This window comes from Papaver somniferum, chromosome 6, assembly GCF_003573695.1.
Source record: "Papaver somniferum cultivar HN1 chromosome 6, ASM357369v1, whole genome shotgun sequence".
Classification (NCBI taxonomy): Eukaryota; Viridiplantae; Streptophyta; class Magnoliopsida; order Ranunculales; family Papaveraceae; genus Papaver; species Papaver somniferum.
Window position 1 is genome coordinate 26,558,721 of NC_039363.1, and position 21,598 is coordinate 26,580,318.

At 37.0% G+C, this 21,598-nt stretch overlaps 1 long non-coding RNA gene across 6 annotated transcripts; it reads left to right on the top strand.

Moving 5' to 3' along the window:
• The first annotated feature begins 221 nt into the window (after window positions 1–221).
• LOC113285555 lies at window positions 222–3,183 on the top strand. Of its 6 annotated transcripts, none has more exons than XR_003328737.1 (7): window positions 222–828; window positions 1,185–1,263; window positions 1,687–1,723; window positions 1,822–1,976; window positions 2,077–2,154; window positions 2,869–2,973; window positions 3,061–3,183. It is a non-coding gene; the product is annotated as an uncharacterized LOC113285555 (long non-coding RNA). The 6 variants fall into 6 exon arrangements; XR_003328739.1 differs by having other exon boundaries at window positions 1,191–1,263; XR_003328736.1 differs by lacking the exon at window positions 1,687–1,723 and having other exon boundaries at window positions 222–381; window positions 573–828.
• Window positions 3,184–21,598: the final 18,415 nt, after the last annotated feature.

Sequence of the window (21,598 nt, forward strand, 5' to 3'; positions counted from 1 at the left end):
AAAATTCGTAACAGCTGAAGCCTTTACGAATTTTTAAAAAATTCGAACAGGGTTAAGCCGTTACGAATTATTTTATAGGCGTGCCAGTCACACGCTTGGTAACACAAGGGTGGTCACACTTGGGTTTTTTTTCCACCAAACATAGTTTTAACTAAAGGATGTTTCCTCCCATGCATAATATCCCTACATGCGTATAACCCTAACTCTCTACTTTCGTTATCTTCTTCTTTTTCCATTTCCAAACGTTCCCGACGCAGCTTCTTCTTCAAAATCTTCTCCATCCTCTTCTTTGTTGTCTCAGAAAAAAATCGATCACAAGATTCGCTGTTATGAGGTTGAGGAAAGTTAAAAGTTGATTTTCCTTTAAATCTATCGAGGATGGTGAAGGAATAAAACCCTAAATCATTTTTTGTTGTTATGCTTTTGTTGCTGTTAACTGAGAGATGATTTCACGAGCAACTTTGTTATACTTCATTAGCTTAGATTTCAACTTCGATTAAGAATCCTAAGTAAATCTTCTTTAAATTTTAATTTCAGTTGTAAACCCTAACTAATTTTTTTTTTTATTTCAGACACCTCCAGATTCAAATATATAGGGCTTCTGAATAAGACCTTCAGGGAAACTAATAACTGGTTGTTTGTGATTTTAATTTCACCCACCTCTCGGTTTCAATCTCAATTCTACACCATTTTTTGATGTGTGTGTGGATCTAATAACTGGTTGTTTGTGAATTGTGCTGGAAAACTTAGAGGAAAACTCACAAGAGAAGAAGCCTTGAGGTAGATTTCACAAGAGGATGCAATACAACAGATGTTTCGTTACTGCTGGTATAATTTCTTCTTCTCTATTCCATTGATTTTAAGTTAATGTTGGTGTGAATCATATCTTTGAGGATCTTTTTGTGTGTATACTGCTTGTTATAAGTTGTTATGTGTGTTTTGGATGTTAAATAGGTTGTTGTAATCACTAATTTAGTAAGAAAAGATGGGTTTTAGCTATTAAAGTTGTTTGTATTGGATCTTGAAGGGTTTTTTTTTTTATAGAATTGTGGTTAGTTTGTGTCGAAAACTGTTAATGAAGACTAAGTTGTTGCTTAATAATGAGTGTGCTTTAGTTAATTTCTTGCAATGCAGGGTTTTGTAATTTTGTTTAATTTGTTTTGCATATATCCGTTGGTTGGAAGTAATAGCAGCAATGAGCACTCATGAGTACCGATTTGAGGTGAAACAAGAGGAGAAGTTTGGTTCTTTTGGAGCCTCATGGTAAGGAATACATGCTTGATCTAAGATTGAGATTACTATTTTAAATGAAAATTCCTTCAGTCAATAGGAATTTAACATCATTGTTTTTTTTTTTTTAGTTATCTTATTGTTATATTGGGATGGTCATATTTACTGCAAGGATGAATAGGTCCTCTTTAGATCAATTAGGTTAATGACAACTAATGGATTTATTCATTGGATGTCCACTGCACTTTTATGTGTTTGTAGCTGGAAGGACAATTTACTTCCCCTACTTTACTTCCATATCGTAAATTGGTCTAAGTTTCTTAACGCTATTTTGTATGTCATATGGTTTACAATCCCATAGATTTACCCTGTTGAAGTGCTAACTGTATTTACAAATTTCTTAAGTTTTGTTTTTCAAGTTGCTGATTGGTTCCAGTTAACTGGTGAAATTCCTAGGTTAATCCACTGGGATGAAGTGCTGCAGTATTTTTGAGTACATTCCTGCCTTAGAATAATCATGTTCGATTTATCAAATTTTCAGTGGGTTATATCTTCGTTGTGTTCTTACCATGAGAGTCTGATTTGTTGCAGAGGCCTGTGGAATATATAGGAACATGAAAACTTAATGGAAAAGAAATCACTAAGCACCCCATGACACAAACAGAATGTGTCCCTCTGATGAACCCAATGGGTTAAATGGAAGAGAGTGGAAGGATCTTCTGTAATTTTGGACTACTTACCATCAGGTAAATTCATAACTCTGTTATGTTCCACTTAGTAATTTTCTTCTTTACATTCATGTCTAATTTATTCTGACATGTGTAATGGCTATGTGCTTTCTGATAGCAACGTCAAAAGAAGAGGCCATGAAAAGGCCAAGCATACAATGGGGCAGAAAACTTTTCTCGATGCAAATCTAAATTGGTATGTACATACATGCGTCTCACTTTGCAATCCTGCTACACGAAATCTATTTGAGGTGTATTATGTGGTCTTAGATTTGATGGCTCATGGTTGAAATATTTCTCATATTTGTCTGTGTAAAGTATGATACAACTGGTATTTACTCAGAAAGCATGTTAAGATACGTTAAATGTGTGAATGACTATGAAATTGGGTCGGCTAATGTACTTGGATTAGCTGTCTTGTGTGGGAAAGTTTTCTGTTACCATACCATGAAACTCCAATTATGTTCAGCACTTGATAAATAAGACAGTAGACGTTCTCTGATTACTGGAGATTTGGCTTGGTCGGGTCAACCTCATAGATGTGTCCGACCTCGTTTGCGAAGTCGTTGGTCAACCATTTATATAATTCAAGTTTATGTATTGGTTTTTATCAGTAATGGTATTGTTATTCGATTGGTCGAAGGCAATCTTCTGGGCAATCTTGCATTTAAGAATGCACGTTCTGCATTCCAATTAGTTGTAAATCAATTCAAGTTGCTGATTGGTTCTATATCAGGGATTGGGTTCAGAACCAGTTAACTGGTGAAATTCCTAGGTTAATCTACTGGGATGAAGTGCTGCAGTATTTTTGAGTACATTCCTGCCTTAGAATAATCATGTTCGATTTATCAAATTTTCATTAGGTTATATCTTCGTTGTGTTCTTACCATGAGAGTTTGATTTGTTGCAGAGGCCTGGGAGTCGATGGCCTGCAACAGAGACTGTTCATGCGTTAAGAAATGGAGTTGCTGCAATGAAGTCAAACCCCATTGGAGCCGCTGCAGACTTTGATGAGGTAACCTTTTACATTTTATTTGTATTTGTTCAGACTTAAATTAACTTTAAACAGAGAGTGGTAGTTAAATATCTTTGTTGGTTGCAGGATGAGTTCTAAGCTGAACTTGAGTAGTTGGTCAAGAAGCTTGCAAAGAAGTTCCATGCTTTTCTAGCCTCAGAGGCTGTTATCAAGCAGACTCATTGTCTTCTTGGACCTGGACTTAACAAGGCAAGCATGTTTTTCTACCAAGAACTATAGTTATTTGTTCACTTGTGATTTTTTTTCACTGTTGATTGTATTTTATTTGTTTTATCTTATGTGTGATACATAACTCCAAGCATGTTTTTCTACCAATAATAAATGCATGTTGTAGTCGTCCGTGTGATACATAACTGTTTATATTTATAGAAGCTAGTCGGACGAGTCAACAGAGATGCGGAAAAGGAAAACAACACACAATTTTTTATTCTATATTGATTTTGCATTTCATCTTATATGTCCTGTTTGACTGTTGCTTGTTGCGCCAGTGGATGATGCATGGATTAACATGTACAGTTGTTTGCCTAGTAGCACGTATAATATTACGCTTACTAAATCATGCTTAATTCATCTTATATAGAACTTCTTTCAATCTTGTAGCAGTTATCGAAATATTGAAGGTAGTTAGGAATTTGATGGTGGAATCTGTGGCCTTGTGCAAAATACCATGTTGAGAGCCCGTGACCTCTCTAGATGTTCAGTTTTTTATGCTTGTAAATTTCATAAATTTGGTAGCCTTTCTTATAGATTTTCTGGTTTGGTTTCATGTAGTATGGGTTGGGCATTATGAACTTAAAGTGAGGGACTATGAAGAACTTGATGAAGAATTGTTGGCAACTAGTGTTTGGGAAGTATCTGCAAGCTTTGAGTAAGTTACTATGTAGTGTATGAGCTGAACTTGCAAGTAAAATGATTTGGAACTTAATGTATTCCCTTAGAGCGTCCACAATGGACGACTAAACCCAAATATTTGGTCCAAATACATGACGTAGTGGAAGAGAGTAAAGATCAAAAACCAGACTAAACTCAAATTCCAGACTATATTTGGTCTGGGACCAAGACCAAAACCAAATTTGGTCGAGCGGAGATTAAAAATCCGTCTGGCGTGGGGCGTTGGTATAATAACCGTTTGGAGTGGGGCGTAAATATAAAGTGCGCCTGATGGTTTCAAAATGGGGGGCGGACATTATATGTGAACCTGATGGTGGGGCGCACATTATATGTGATCCTGATGGTGGGGATCACATTATATGTGATCCTGAATAAAATGGGGCGGACATTATATGTGAGCCTGATGGTGGGGCGGATATTATATGTGCGTCTGGATCAGGCGGGGTATAATGTACGCTCAACTAAATTTTACTCGTGCACCGTAGCGTAGCAACACGGACTAAACCCAAAATTTGGTCCTTTTTTTGATATTTGGTCTTTGGTTTTGATCGTACCACTGCAGTTGCTTAGAGTCTGATACTTCACAAAATATTATTTGGTACTTAGAGAATTTTAGTTCTTTTTTGATATGAATTGATTGAACGTGATGTTATGAATGTATTGATAGAAGAAACTATTGTGTGTGGACGATGGATAATGTCAAGTGTATGCAGTTGGAATTCCGGCGTACTTTCAGGACGATAATGAACTGCTGGTCAAGATTGACTGGCAGTAATTTTTTTTGCTGTTACAAAAAGTTCGTAACGGCTCTGAGTTGTTTCAACTTGCCACGTAGTAACGGCTAAAGCATGTTACTAAACTGCCACGTAGTAACGGTTCCAAAATGTTACGGCGTCTTTGTTACAATAAAATTAGTAACGGCCCTCAGATGTCACCACGTGTCATTTCTTAACGGCCCTCAGCTGTTACTGACGGCGTTACAACCAGAATTCGTAACGGTCCCGTCACCGTTACAAAAGAAATGTAACACCCCTTTTTGTAACAGGCAGAGCCGTTACAACCCGTTTTAGGGCTCACCTCTGTTACTAATCCGGGAATTTGGTGTAGTGTAAGAAACGTCATTTCTAGGTGAGAGTTTTTGTAATGCGGCAAGAGATCAAATAACTTCTTTAAGCTCATCACACATTTCTATATCACTTTTCATGTCATCATGCTTTCCATAATCTAAACTTTTCATTATAGCTTTCTCTAACGCATCATCACCGTCTAACTCAAACGTTTGTTGAGCTAAAGAATCAATCACATCCACTGAAAAACAGGAATGTACGTCACTCGGGTATCTCATAGCCTCAAAGATGTTGAAACTTATGGGTTCACCGTCAAACTCCATAGTTATGGTGCCTTTAAAGACATCTATTTTAGTTCTAGCAGTTCTCATGAAAGGTCTACCCAACAACAAAGGTGTAGACGAAGGTGAATCTTCGTCCCTCATATCTAGAACATAAAAAAAATCAGCTCGTTAACTTGCACCAAAACATCTTCCACAACCCCTTTCGGGTAAGTAGTGAACCTATCAGCAAGTTGAATAATAATACCGGTATCCTTAAGAGGACCAAGGTCTAACTATTCATATATCGAGGAAGGTATAACATTAATAGTTGCACCTAAGTATAGTAAAGCACGATCAAACCTGGTTGTACCAATTGTACATGGTATAGTGAAACTACCGGGATCCTTTAACTTTGGTGGGAGTTTCTTTTGAAGATATGCGGAAGCATTCTCACCCACATACATAACTTCATTACCGACCAATATGTGCTTGTTAGTGCACAATTCCTTCAAGAACTTTGCGTAGCGAGGAACTTGCCTTATCGCCTCAAGGAGTGGTATGTTCACTTGGATATTCTTGAAGATCTCATAAATCTCTTTGTATAGTGTCTCCTTCTTGGACTTTGCAAACCTACTAGGAAAAGGAGGAGAAATGATATTAGTAGAAACAAGAGGTTTAGAGTGTTACCAAATCAGCCTTGTTAGGGGCTGTTTTGTCCACCTCTTGGTCTAAAATAGGTCAATTAGCATCCGGTGATGTTGCCGGTTGCTCAACTTGCTTCCCACTTCTTAACTCAATAGCATTGACGTTCTCCTTATGGTTCAACGGTTGAGAAGGAAGCTTTCCAGATCCTTGTTCCTTGAGTTAATTAATATCACTAGCCAATTGACTAACTTGGTTTTGCACATCTCTCATAGCCATCTCGGATTTCTGTTAGAATTGGTTGAAACCTTGCATTGTCTTCGAAATCTCTTGCATACTTTGCATCATAAGAGTAAACTTGTCATCCACACTTGTGCCTTGAGATTCTAGCTGCGGTATTTGTTTTCTTAGAAACTTCTTTGTTTTCCAAGAAGATGAGTAGCTAATAACTTTATTGATTGGGGAGGATTTCAAAACTCCGAGCATGTTTTATTAATCAATTCAAGCAAGTTATTATTTCATAAATATTCTTTTGTTGATTATATTTTACCGTTTATTTGACCATGAGATGTATGCTTGCTATCTAAGTGCGCAATTAACCTAATTTGTTTTCTTAGAAACTTGTTTCAGGTACAAAAAAATCATTGTTTTTGCGTGTGCATAATTGGTAACTAGATGTGAGTCTCTAAGCTAGTTGTGTGCATAATATTTCAAGATGCATCCTTTCGGGAACAACATATATGGTTCACAAGACCGTACATTTTATGGTGAGCAATTTAATTCTCATTCTTATAACTTCCAACCATACTTGGGATATAATCAAAACCAATTTTTGGGATATGATGAACGATCACAAGGATAGGAGGATAGTTGTACTTTTAATCAGTTTAATTCTAGACATGTGCAGATCGATCACATTCTTTATGAGCTAAAGGCAGTAGAACAACTTGGTAGACAACCAACTGGACCTTGTTTTAATGAGTCTATCCAAACTCTGGATCGTATTTATGATTATTCACCCATTCAAAGGGATGAGACTTGGGTTGGAAACTATGAAACAAGTTTGGCGGAGCAATCTTCAAATCAGAAATTTGATAGTTTTTTTGAATCTTCTATTCCCGTGATGCAACAGATGCTTCAAGCAACAAAACAGTTTTGTGAATTTCAGATGAGTTACAATGAATCACTCCAAGAACTTCAACGGAATATAGACAACATCAGAAATGGCGTGAATCAAATTCAAGAAGAGCAGAACAAGGAAGAGGTTCAAACTCATTCTAACATTCACATGGATTCTAATATAGAGTACGATGATTCCGAAGAAGATGAATCCTTAAATGTTGATAATGACGGTGCTACTAGCTCAAGTCATGATCATAATTGTTAGAGCGCTGCTTGGTCGAACTCGCATGCGTTGCTATCTCAAGCATATTTGTCAATGTTTGTGATGTCAATGATCATAATTGTTAGAGCGCTGCTTGGTCGAACTCGCATGCGTTTCTATAAGTCTTTATTTCTAGCCTATTTATAGATGTCTCGGACTAGGACATAGATTGTGTAGTTGAGCTTAGTTTTCACAGATTTCATCATTTGAAGACGAAGAACTACTAAGGGGAGCTTTTGGAACTTCATCGACAAAAGGTATGTGGAGACTTAAACTCATCTATCACTTGGAAAGTCTATTTCTACTATATCTCCTATATTGAGACATAAGTCGTATTACAATATAGTTTTCTATATACGCATTTGAGATTTCGAGCCGAGTTTAACTCGCTTACATATTTCTCAAAATATATGTTAGCAAGCTTTCACTTCAACCAATTTCATCTTATATCATGTGAAAATTTCCGAGTAACATCTTACATGGTTTGTGTGATACAATCATTTGGTGTTGTCTTGGAATGTTTCTTCAATAACTTGAAAATTGCTTTGATGCTAATAGTGTGTGAAAACGGCTATTGTCATCCTCTAAAAAAGTTTCAATGATTGAAATAAGAGTTTACAACACTTACCCATTATTGTATATGTTATGTTGTGCACTCTTGCACATATGTAATCCATGTACGGGAACCATAGTTAGCGCACCCGTTTGCGTACCTGTTGGTTTGAGAAATCAGGAAACCTAAATATGCGTACTCGTTTACATACCGGCGTACAGGTTCATGTCCGAGAATTTCTGCTGGGATTTGAAGTTCGCGTACCCGTTTGCGTACTGGCATAACTCAATCTTAGTTCGGGTATTTCAAGTATGCGTACCCGTTTGCATACTTGAAGGTTAAAGTTCTAAAATCGGTTTTAAACATGAACATAAACATTTATATAATAAGGAATACAATCTTATCAAACCGTGTCTATAATGTTCATGATTGATTCGAGTGAATCAAACCGATTTTGCTTCAATTATGTTCTTGTATAATTCTATGAGAATATAGCAATTGAACAACTCTTTAACAAGTTTCATTTGAGTCATTTGAACTAGTTATGGTTAAGATAAATGAGGTTAATCATATGGCTAACCTCGGTTAACTATTTTTGAACCAACATGGTGTACACGTTTGGGTACGGTTACATAAACCAAATGAGGGTACATTTCATTTGTGTGAAACAAGCTAAGTCGATTTAACGGTTGAAAGATATTAGCTTGGTTGAATCAGTTTTTTCATATAACGGGTGAATATTGAATGCTTTGTTACCAAGGTAACTTGGATTGCAAACCCTGATTTTAAAACTATATAAAGGAGAACTCTAGCAACTTGGAAACCTAATTCCCACACCTCGTGTGTGTTACTAGTTGCATAACTAGAATTGATTCTCCTTTAACCTTAGGTTTCTATCGAGACCCTGTAGGTTAACGACTTCAAAGACTTCATTTGGATTGTGAAGCTAGACCCAACTATTTTCTTTGTAGTTACGTGTTCTGATCTTGCCCGATTCTAACGTATTAAGTACAATTAAAATAATTGACTCGAGATTAATTTCTCCGATAGGCAAGATAAAAGTAATCACAAACATCTTCGTCTCATCATTTGTGATTCCACAATATCTTGTTTCGCTAGTCGATTAAGATTATTGTGAGGTGATTGATAATACTAGGTTGTTCTTCGGGAATATAAGACCGTTTATCAATTGGTTCTTGTTCATGATTTATCAAAAGACGGAACGAAAAATCTTGGGTATTTCTGTGGGAGGCATATTTATTCAATCCATGTACTTTTCTATGTGAGACAGATTTGTTTATCAAGTCTTCGACTTTGGGTCGCAGCAACTCTTGGTTGTGGGTGAGATCAACTAAGGGAATCAAGTGCGTAGTATCCTGCTGGGATCACAGACGTAAGAAATGCAAATGTACCTTGAATCATTGTGAGATTTATTAGGGTTCAACTACAGTCCAATCCGAAGTTAATTGGTAGTAGGTTAGAGTCTGTAGCGGCTTAATACAGTGTGGTGTTCAATCTGGACTAGGCCCTGGGGCTTTTCTGCATTTGCGGTTTCCTCGTTAACAAAACTTATGGTGTTTGTGTTATTTCTTTTATGCATTATATTTTTTTATATAATTGAAATATCACAGGTTGTGCGTTTGGATCAATCAATTAGAATATCCAACCTTTAGTTATTGATTTAAATTCATTGACACTTGAACATTGGTCTTTGGTACAGTTCAAGTTGTTTCACATAATAATCAGGCTCGCGGATTTCTATCTGTTTGATTTGCTGATTACATTGTGAAACATAGATATTAAACTCTTTGATATATTTTACTCTAGATTGAGTCTGACTGTCTAGTTGATTCTCTAGAAAGTGTATTGGAGTAAGTCCTCTCATATTTCCAAACCAATTGTTGGGTGTGGTTGTTAGACCCCCTCATTTTCAATAATGATCATTCTCCTATTCAAAAGGAAGAAGTTGAGTCTAGAAACATAAGTTATTAATGGTAAAACTTATGTTGTGTATGAGAGAGATGATGATTATGACTTCTTTGTGAATACCACTCCTAATTCATAAATTGTGAGTACTTTGAATGAGAAGTCAGCTTGTGATGAAGACCATAAGGATTACGATGACTTACTTGGAGCAGATTTTGATTCTGATGATGAAGATTTTCAGGTTATAGATATAGAAGAAACTGATGAAGAATGTCGTAACAAGAGTTTGAACGAGATTAATGATACTTGTGATGTGGGAACGGAATTATCCAGCAGTACCGAGGATCCGGTAATACATGAGGTTTTGCAAGGTTTGTATAACCCTCTACATGAATCTCTATCTAATGATGATCCTCCCAAACTATAAGTAGTTTCCCAAAGAGTTGTTAATCCATCTTTTAGGAAGATACCTCATTTGGGGCTGGAATTATGTGCTTCTAAAGTTCTTTACGAATTTCTTGCTTCCAAGTATCCACCATATGTGTTTGTGTCTAACACCATGCAGGTTTGCCAAGAGGAACCAATCGAAATGCCTTCCACTTGTGTTTTGTATATACTTTCGAGTGTAGAAATAACTTAGTGTGGGGGTAACTTTCGTAGGATGATAACTTCATTTTTCCCACCATATGCTAATATTCTTGTGAAGCTAGTACTCTATATGAAGATTTTTTTGTGGGTAGATCCCCAAATTTTCAGATTGTTGATATATGGGGAATCTATTTTGAACGTTACTCGTATGCGTCAATCAGGTGAGCAATTCCAATTCTTGCTTCCTTATCTTTTTCAAGTATTCCTCTTATTCTTTTTGCAATGATTTGAAACATTGAGGACAATGTTTGATTTAAGTGTGGGGTAGGGTTCCCTAAGAAAAAACTTGACGTATACGAAACTCTAACTTTTAAAGATTTTTTAACAATTTAGAATAAACACTAGCCTTTCTAAGTAGATGGAATTTTTTTCGACAATGAGGTATATTTAAACTGAATCGGGATTAGATTCTAACTAAATAGCTAGTTTAATGTTTACCTATATCGTTCACTATGAGTTGGAGTAAGGTTTTGTGAGTATATCTCTAGTAAACCCTCACGAGACTATAACTCGTCCACTAGAGACACCTAGGAGTTTAAAGGCTTGTTATACGTGCTTGATAGACACATTTTTGTGTCCGATTTGTCTCGATTCTATATATTGTTAGGGCTCATTTTTGTACTTATTATGGTGTTTTATTTATTTGTAGGTATTTTTGGCCAATAAACATTTTTGGAAAAAATTGGCTCGAAAAGTTGTCGGAAAGCACCCGGAGGACATTTGCTATTCGGAATATCACTTTGGATAAGGGGTAACCTAATTACTAAGGGGAATCCCATTTCCAGTTAGTTGCTAATCACACCCATACCCTAGATAAGGGGCAACCATCTTCAACATTTCAAAAACCAGGTTTTGGCGGGAAAATAGGTGCAGTGAAGAACAGTTTTGGCAATCGTGATTTGGAGGAGTTTGAGGTCGATTAAACCTCTGATTTTCATAGGATAGACTCCTTATGGGTCTAGGAATCTGATATGGGTGTTTAAATCGATTAGACAGGGCTCAATCGACGGATTTTTCTCACAACAGAAAATATGGAAAGTCACGTGTGTGACCTGTTTTAGGGAATTTTAGAGAGATTAAAGTGTTGTAAACTTTCCCAAAGATTTGTATCTATCTAAGGAAGAGTTTAGATAAAAAGGAAAGCTCAGAAACGTGTAGAAGTTCTAAAACAAAAAATTGCCGCAACTTGGCCGTGAAGAGAAGGAAAGAGATTTTGGAAGATTTGGGAGAGACTTAATCGGTATTTTTGATATAAATAGATGTCTTGGGTCATATAGAAGAGGTGTCGAGAGTTTGGGAACCTAAGGAGAGCCAGAGAAGAAGAAATCAAAGCTTTACCAAACTCTGTTCTGCTACTGTTGCTGCTGCTGAAGAGGAAGAACGCGAAGAACATTGACACACGGGAAACAGTCGCAGAACAGTGTCGTTGTTTAACAGCTGAAGAACAATAAGCTGTGCAGGGAAGTCGTATTCTAGGGTCTTAAAATCAGCGACAAAGCAACAATACTTACAACAGTTTTCTGTAACAGTTCCATTGTAACAACTGTTTTGCAACACCAATACACTGTTGCAAACAGTCTGTGTTATTACTTTTCACTCTTTTAATCATCTTTTGAGCAACAAGCACATATTTTGAGATCATGATTAATATGAGGAGCTAAACCCCATTGCTGAGGCGATAGAGGAAGTTATTTTTCCCACAAAAAGTGGTATATTCTATTTTATCTTTTTATTTGCAATAATTATATGATTATTTGCCTTGAACTATTATTGAATATGATTTTTATTTGAGTGATTGTGATCTATTTTGATGGGAGTACGCTTAGTTTTAAGACTTTTGATGCTTCACACTTGGTATTTACAATTACTACTTTTGAAAATCTACTTGTTGTAATATTTTAAAATCAAATTAAACGAGAAGATTGCATAAATATAAGTATTGGTTTAATCACTTTGGACTTGGAAAATAGTGGAATCTTAGCCTCAGTGGTTCTTTTAGTATTGATATCATCTTTGATTGAGTTTGCTATAATTTTTAGTGAGTTTTTTATTTTAATATTAGAATTTAAGTCTAATTAATATCCTTCACAAGTCTGAGAATTGAACCACTTTTACCACTATCTACAAATCACATCAGGGCTAAGTGTAACTGTAGCCTCGACAAAACGGAGTTGTTGTATTTTAGTTTTGCTTTGTTTGCTCGAGGACTAGCAAAGATTAAGTGTGGGGGAATTTGATAGGAGCTTAAAATACATCACTTGAATACCAATTACGTATACTTTTCTTTAATATTTTTCTTGCATTTTCGGGTATTATGCTTGTTTTGCATTTTGTAGGTGCTTTGGAGTCATGTAACATTAAACAAGAGAAACCAAGCTAATTTTCATACTTAAATTCAACAAGGCAGCCAAGGATACATGAAGTTGTTAGTTCATAGTTAAAAGTTATTGGACTGTATAAAAGGCGTATCAGATTGCAGCCCATTAAGAATAATAACAGTAACAAAGAGCCCGTCTCTAGAACCATGATATTGGGCATACCAAAAAATTTCAAGGCATACAAAGGACTAGTCCTAACTTGGGTGACCTTATAAGGGGTACCCTATGGGTGGTTTAGTTACCTATATGCCCTTAAATCCTATAAATTACTAATCTATCTCTAACCTTAATACAAAAATCTATAATCATAAACCTAAAATCAGTTTCAACCCCTTCTTCTTCCTCCTCATCCTCCACAGCCGAACCCACCTTCTCCTTTTTTTTTTCATCGTATCATCGCCGAAATTTAATCGTCGATTCGTGAAAATTTAGTCGACGATTAAACTCATCTATATAATGGTTCGCCGTAAGCCAGTATCTCGTTCTAATCGAGCGATTGAACAACCCATTGAAGAAGAAGAAGATTTAGAGAGTGAAGAAGAAACTCAAAATCAACCACAAAATCAACCGGAAGAAGAGATTGAAGAAGAACCAACTCCAGAAATGAGAATAAGAAGGTTAGTTTTACAAACCCATTTCGTATTTGATGTTTTTGATTGGTTTGATTGATTTAATTCGTCAAAATCATGTTTCTGCGGCGGTTACAGGGTATGGTTCGGCGCAAAACAAATCTTAGATGTGCGCCGAGCTGTTCTTGAAACTGAACCCTGAAAGTGCATATGAACGGCTCGGCGTATATCTGAAATCCGTTTTGAGCCGAACTTAGTGACACAGAGACTTATATTTAGGATCGGCTTATTCGATGGTGTTAGTTTTGTGCCGAATATGTTTTGTGAATTTCAGAAATTTTGCATGTGCGTAGGATCGGCTTGTATGGTAGTATAAGTTTTGTGCCGAATAATTGTTGTTTGAATTTCAGAATTTTTGCATGTGCTTAGGATCAGCTTGTATGGTTGTATTAGTTTTGCGCCGAATAAAGGTTTCAATTCATAAGTCTAGATTTGGCTTATTCGATAGTATTAGGGTTGCGCCGAATATCATTGTTAAAATTTCATAAATTTTACAAGTGTATAGGATCGGCTTATTTATATGATATCATGTTGCGCCGAATACATGTTTGAGTTCATAACCATAGACTCGGCTTATTCGACGGTATCGGTTGTGAGCCGAATATAAAGGATCGGCTTATAATTGTTTTGTGGTATGAGCCGATCCACTCTCTGTGTAAGCTAATAAAAATTTCAAGACATGATTCGGCTCATATGTGTTATTTCGGGTAAGCCGAGCCTTCTTATTTTCTTACAAGTTTTTGGCTTTCCAAATCTCTTTGTTGTTCGAATTAGTCTTATAACTTTCATACTTGTGTCAGGACCAATGCAGCTACAAAGAGGAAGAAGATGGAGGTAACACCTTCTAATTCTAAAACTCCCGATCCTAGAGGAGGAGGTAAGAAAAAATTGGGAGCGGGAGCTAGAGGAGGAATTTTAGAAGAAGAAGTTGAACAAGTAAGAATTGAAATACAAGAAGAAAGAATAACTGAAGATGAAGAAGTTGATGATAATCAAGAAGTTCATCAAGAAACACAACCCCAAGGAAAACCCAAGAAAGACAAGAAAGGTAAGAAGGTGGCAGAACCCGAGAAAGAGAAGAACGATGATGATCAACGGATCACTGGTTTACACATTCCTGATGAAGATGACGTAATTACACCTCGATCATATGGTTTGCCTCATGGTCTTCTGGAAGATGGAGGAAATGTGTTGATTGGTTATGCCGATTCTTGGGCGAAGAAAATTTATGAGACTCCTGATCACAACCGTGCAGTCCGAGTATTGAGACACCAGAGGGCAGCGGAATGGAGTCTTGATGAAGAGGTTCCTGAGGTGATTCCTTACGTACAACGCAGTGCTTTATGGCCTATCATCAATTATGGACATAAGGAATATGATAGTGTGTAGGCCTCTGCATTTACCGAGCGCTTTTGTCCAGAAACTTACACATTTCAATTACCTTTTGGAGAGATGGAAATCACTCCTGATGAGGCTAGTAAGATTACAGGCCTTAAAGCAAGGGGTGTAAGTGTGGATGCTGGTTTTTATGACATGATTTGGGATGAGCTATACAATTTGTACCTGGAATGCCTTGGTTGGGGTTCACAGAAAACTGAGTTGGAGTTTTGTCGATCAGTTAAAGATGTCGATACCGTTTGCATACCAGGTGGCAGAAATAAGAAGAATAAGAAGATCAAGTTGACTAACTTGAAAAGGGAGTTTGAGAACACAAAGGAAAGAGTCACACAAGGTTTGTTGATAATGGATCCCGTCAAAGTGAAGCAAACCGGAACTGCCTACTTGCTTATACTCTTGGTAGAGACATATTTCCCGACACTACCGGAAACAAGGTAAATGCTAATTATCTCCAATTGGTAAAGAATCTTGAAACTTGTAACAAGTTTGCTTGGGGAACGGCTACGCTCGCTTACCTGTTGGACCAACTTGCCACCGCGTCTAGGTTGACAAGTACAAACATCGGAGGGAACTTCACTTTGCTCCAGGTAACTTTTGGGAGTTCAGAGTATGGTTCGGCTTATAACCATAAAATATTTTAAGCCGAAGTTTTTACTTACTTGGTTCGGCTTATAATACTTGATCCATATAAGCCGAACAGTTCTCTGAGTTTGCAAACTTTAGTCTTACTTTGATGTTTCCAAGTAAAACTTGTTTCTATCAATTCAATTCCTTTGATTTTTTAATGTGGTTCTTTGGATGTAAGTGTGGATATATGACCATTTCCCAATTTTTAACTTGGCCAAAGTATTTGAGAAAGATGTCGATTATGTTGATACTGAGCCAACTGCAGCACGGTACGCGTACGAGGACTCCAAGAAAAGGAACAAAAATAAGTTGGTGGCAAGTTTGAGAGAGACGTTAGACCGTCTTGGTGTTGATGATGTCACTTTTCAACCATATGAGAAGGAAGATGAAGAAGATGAAGTTGTTGAAGATGAGGATATGCCGGTAGGTATGTATCATGGGCCATTGTGGTATCCCGGTGGTTATGTTATATACGATCCTAGGCGAGTACTCCGTCAATTAGGATGCGTCCAAAAGGTTCCTTTGTTTGACGAGAAATTCAGGTTGTTACCAAAGAGTGGTAAGGGAACTAAAAGCACCACTTCATCTTGGGAACCAAAGTATGATCCTGATCCCACCGTTGAGTTTTGGAATAATTTAGACAATCACACATTAGATGCGTCCAAGTTAACACCTTTACTTGATGATCCATGTGAAGAGGATCCGGGCTATATGGATTGGTATAACCAAATTTCTCATCCCTTCATTATCAATAAGAAAAGGCAAAAGATAGCTGATAAGGGGAAGGCGAAGCCAATCAAGATCACCAACAAGTCTACTTCCGAAGATGTAGTCAAGGCTTTCAAGATTATGGTAAGAATGACTTCACTTTATACTATTTTCATATATTAGTTATGGTAAAAATGTCTTCAACCTCATGGTTATAAGTTGTTGACAAATGAAAAAATAGGTTGCCGCGGGTAGGGAGATGTTGAAAAAAATGAAGGCCAAACTTGGTTGCAAAACACCAATGACCGTGGAAGAACAAAAATACCTCATCAACAAGTGGGATGCAATCATCAACAAAGGACAAGGACCCGAGGAACCCGAACAAAGGCCTACCACTAAGAGGTCTCGACAAGTTGGTCAAGGTACAAGCCAAGGTGGTGCTACCGTCCAACCCGGTAATGATGCGTCGGAAGATGAAGACCTAGGTGGAAGAAGAGGTGGTCGTGCAACTAAGAAGAGGGGTCGTGGTTAAATGCCCTTTTATGTACACTTTTATGGTACACTTTTTCTTAAGTTTTAAGTACACTTTTATGGTGTTGCAAACACCTTTGCTTTTAGGTGCTGAACTTTGTTTTTAATGGTCCTTCAGGTTCGGATTTTTCTATAATTTGAGTTATAAGCCAAGCCTTAAAAATCATTATTGGTGTAATCCAGTATTGGTGTTCCTCAAGCACGATCAGATTGATGTTCCTCAATTTCATGTTTTAGTGATCCTTGGTATCCTCGTGAATTATGTATACTGGATCAGGTTGATTTTCCATGGGTCCAAGCACGATCTACAAAGAATATCACAAGGTTAAACACTAGAAAGGGAATATAATAACAAGGTTCGGCGCATTCGATAATCACATTATGTGCCGAACTATAAACATTTACAGGTTTCGGCTTATACGATATCCTCAATATGTGCCGAACCACGAACAATATTTTAACCCAAAAATAAACAAATTATGTTCGGCACATACGATTTTGGATATGTAAGCCGAATTAGTAATGATTCTATTCCGGGCTATTCAGGATGTTGTTCGGCTTACTATGAAACTTTCATATAAGCCGAACTAGTGTCTAGCAAAAGGGTTGGAATTGGAAATTATAGGTTCGGCGCATGCAGTAAACAGATTCAGTAAGCCGAACCGTTCATCAATTGGTAGATTCGGCTCATAGATGTGAGCCGAACCTCAACCTGTTTCGCCGAACCATGATTCAAAAAACCTAACTTTTGATAATTGAGAGCTATAGAAGTGAGATTAAGTATAGGATATAAGTGTACCTGTGTATTAGAAGCATTGGGTTCCTCATCAATGTCTGCATCATCAAGATTTGGCTCATAAAAATCATCATCTTGAGTTTGTGTTTGAGTTTGAGCTTGAGTTTGAGTGGGTGTAAAATCATTCTCATAATCTAAGAAATCAGCCATTTCTGGATCATTGTTGTAGTTGATATGTATTTTCCTAGGTTTTTTAGATGAATGATGACCCTCCTCATCCTCCATTGAATCAAGAATTAGAATTTTCTCACTTTCTCACTTTCTCCTTCTCTTTCTCTCCTTCTTAACCAAACCAAACCAAAACTTTGATTTTTTTTTCCTCAAATTTTTCATCTAAACAACTCTTATAATTCTGAAAATTATTTTAATCACTAAACAAAATATTTAATCACTAATCAAGATTATTAACACTAATACGTAAAGGGCAGATTTGCCATTAAAAAAATTTTGGGTTAAGGGGTTATCTGATTTTGCTATTTCACAACCTTTTTTGTCTTCATTCAGTATGCCTTGAAAGATTTTGATATGCCCAAAATCATAGTTCCGTCTCTATGTGATTATACTGGCACATAAACCAGTTCACAAGCAGAGAGGAGAAAGAAGTTTGTCCACCGTTGTTTCTTCTTGTCGTGACCAGCTCAGTTCAAGTCTGCCGTCGTCCGTGCTATAGCTCTTCGAAGTTACAAAAGTTTAGGCAAACAAGTTAACTACCAAGAAGACCAACGGGTTTTTGTCCAAGATTTTATTGGGTTCTTGACAAAAAGTGAAGATCGAAAAGAACTAGGCAATTGCTGTTAGTCAATCACGATGAATGGAAGATATTAAGCGTTGTTTGAAGATAAAAGAATGGAATTGAAGCTGAGAATAATGAAGACATGGGTTTGCATCGAATTTGGGTTTACAACAAGGATTGATTAGTGGACAGTTTCAGAAGCTAGAAATCATCCAGGGAAGAAGACAACTTGCTGCCACTCACTGCAGCTGAATAATGAGGATGAACATAGGAGATTGAGGTGCTGCTTCAGAGTTACAATGAATTAGAGATGTGGTTTGTTGTGCGGTTAAATCATTTACTTTACAGGGAAGGAGATATAAAGAGCTTAAGAATCTACAGCAAGCTGAAGACTGTATATCAGCAAAACGCACATTTATTGCTTGATAAAATGCCCGAATGAGAAGTTCTGAACCACCAGGTCTTCTCGACTTCAACTGAACCACTACAAGTTAGTATCCGTTTAGTTTTTAGATCGAGTTGGCCAGATTTTTTATGCCAAGAAACAAATGTTAAGAAGCAATGGGATCCATGAGTTTGGTTCAGAACTTCAGCGTTAGAACTACAAGGGTCTGCAGTCGGTTTTCACGCGTCTGATGGGTGCTTGCCTGAGTTTGCAAGAGGTTATCGAAGCCAATGAACATTATAAGTTAGTAACAACAGGAAATGTAGCCATTTCTGGGCAGTATTCTTGAGCGAGAAAACAGGTTGGAAAGAGTGTTCGTGGCCATTGATTTATATGGATGAATGGTAACAGATTATGGAGTTTTTAGAAGTCGGTCTAGTTAGGAAACTTGGATCTCAATCCAGTTCGATATTGCAGGAGATTCAATCTATATAAAGGAAGATACTGCCAGGAAAGGAGATCATATCCCAATACCCTCTACGACTGCAGTTTCATCTCCAACAGAGCTCCTCTCCAAACCTTCTCGAGATCACCACCATCTGCATCTCCCCCATCTGCATCCATCTCATATCATCTTCATCACCACCTCACCTGCATACACCCTTCACAGCATATATCCACCATAATCTGCAGTTGCATATCATCCCACCTGTATTTATCTCATCACCAGCATAAACCACTTCACCTGCTACGCTATCATCTACCATCCCTTCCACCTGCACACATCTTCCATCTCAACATATCATCCACAACACCAAGCTTGCAGTCGCAGTTTACCAGACCATCATAGCAGCAATACAACCACCATCGGAGCACTGCCAGGCCTGAGTTCACGATTACTACAGCTTCCATCATCACTTGTACCAGTTTGCAGCAATAAGTACCTGAACCTGAAGCACACAACAAAAACTTCGCAGACCACGATTTCACCATCCACTTTCCACCATCAGTTCGCAACGCCACCAATATAGCTACAGTTTGCCAACAGTCCAGCTCAGGGAGATTCCTTCTCGCATTCATACCACCAGCCACGAATTGGGTTTTGTTTTCTATTTATCTTGCACATATCACGAATATTTTGAATTGATTATTGAGAACATGAACTCCATTATGTGTATCTAAATACTTGTTTGATTAGGGATATTTCAGAAGCTGTGTGACTTGATTTTTAATCCTCAAATATCGTTTTATTGCTCGTCTTCTACCGCGGTATGACCATGGATAGTTTGCATGTTGTTTGAGTGGCCAATCAAATAGTTTGTTTGCGATACTAATGCTAGATTATTAAGCCGTAATGTGTAATTGTTATGGTGATTTAATCATAAGTAGCAAAACATCAACGTTGCAAATGGGATTTTGTGAATTTTGATGTGTATTTGACAACCCTAAGTTAACATGCCGAACTTATGAGCACGTGGTTAGGATCAATCCGACTCATAGAACATACCGGTTAGTTAAGTTACACTAGAGAGCTTATTCAAAGTGGCTTGATTGACTAGACACGAGTAGAGAACTTATTCTACGAAGTGGCTTTGGAGTTTAATGGACTTGTTGAATTTATAACTTGTCTAGGATTGCTAATAAACGTATTTTGAAGAAGATGCATGTTCACTAGTGGAGAAAAACCACCTAATCATTCTCATCCTCATTGTTCACCTTCATATTTGTTTTATAGTTTTTGCATTATTAATATTTTCAGAAATTAAATCGACAACTTTAGCTCAACTCTCTCTTAGGAACGAACCTGCTTATCCTTGTGCTACTTGTTAGTGTAAGAAGAGTAAGGAATATATTTTTTGTGAGTTTGACACCTCATCAATATGCTACGGAAATTGAATAACCGTATCAACTTCCATACAGATACTCAGTTTCCGTAAAGCAGAAATTTTGACAAAAACTGAATATCCGTCACATTTCCCTTCCCTACGATCCGGATCAGATGTGATCCACCTAGTAGGGAAGAAAAGGAATTTCCTTACTTTTGTAGGGATATGGGAGACCATAATGGTTTCTAATTTGAATTTTTCTCTACAAATGAGGGATAGGGAAGGAAAATAGAGCACCATAGTGCTTGGCCTAACGTTTGGAGGATAACCGAATGTAGGAATTAATGTTTACTCCCAAACTAGTTGGGCGTTGGACACTCTAGTCCTACCATCTCAAGACCGGTTTTCTATATTCCTAATTTCTAAAAGCGTGTACTGTTTAGTCCAAAATTGAACGGATTAGACTAAATTTCAACCGATTTTTAAAAAATACGATTTTTTTTATTACCCTCATTACCCTTTTCATGCTTTCGTATTTATATTTCAGATCTAGAATTTTTCTGAAGAGAAAGAGAGACATACACGAATCAACATCAGGTTTGCGATTGAGCTTTTAGTTTTACGTTTATTTGATTGACTTCTTCTTCTTCGGAATTTTAAGTTGGATCCGTTTATCGATTTGATTTTTTAGTGATTTTTTTAGTTGTTTCAGGGAAAAGGAAAGTTCTTTCTATGTGGGTGGGGATCTTGCAGAATATTTCCATAAAAGCACTGAGGGTAATGGTTCGTTTTGCAATTTTCGATTATAGTCGCATTTTCCTAAATCCATAAGATTCATTAGCCGCTAGCACACATATTTTCAGTGTAACTTGTTATATACCACTTTGGCAGTTCAAATTAAATAAGTTGACCAGTGATCAAAACTGGAATATGAAGCCTAATCATAGAAACAAAAAATCACATCATGCAAATTCACTTTCTATTAGTCATTGACATTAATTGATAGGATTTTTTTTTACATTGCATTTTTCATCCACCAGGCCATTGGATATTAGATGTGAAAATTTTGGAGAACACAATCACCTTAATTTACAAAGTTGCGACATTGGGTAAACCCCAAGTGACTTGTTTACGCGCAGAAGTTTGGAAATTTATCAATTAACTATGTATTTTGTTAAGTTCTTTTCAGAAAAATTTATAGAAGTGATACTTTAATGTT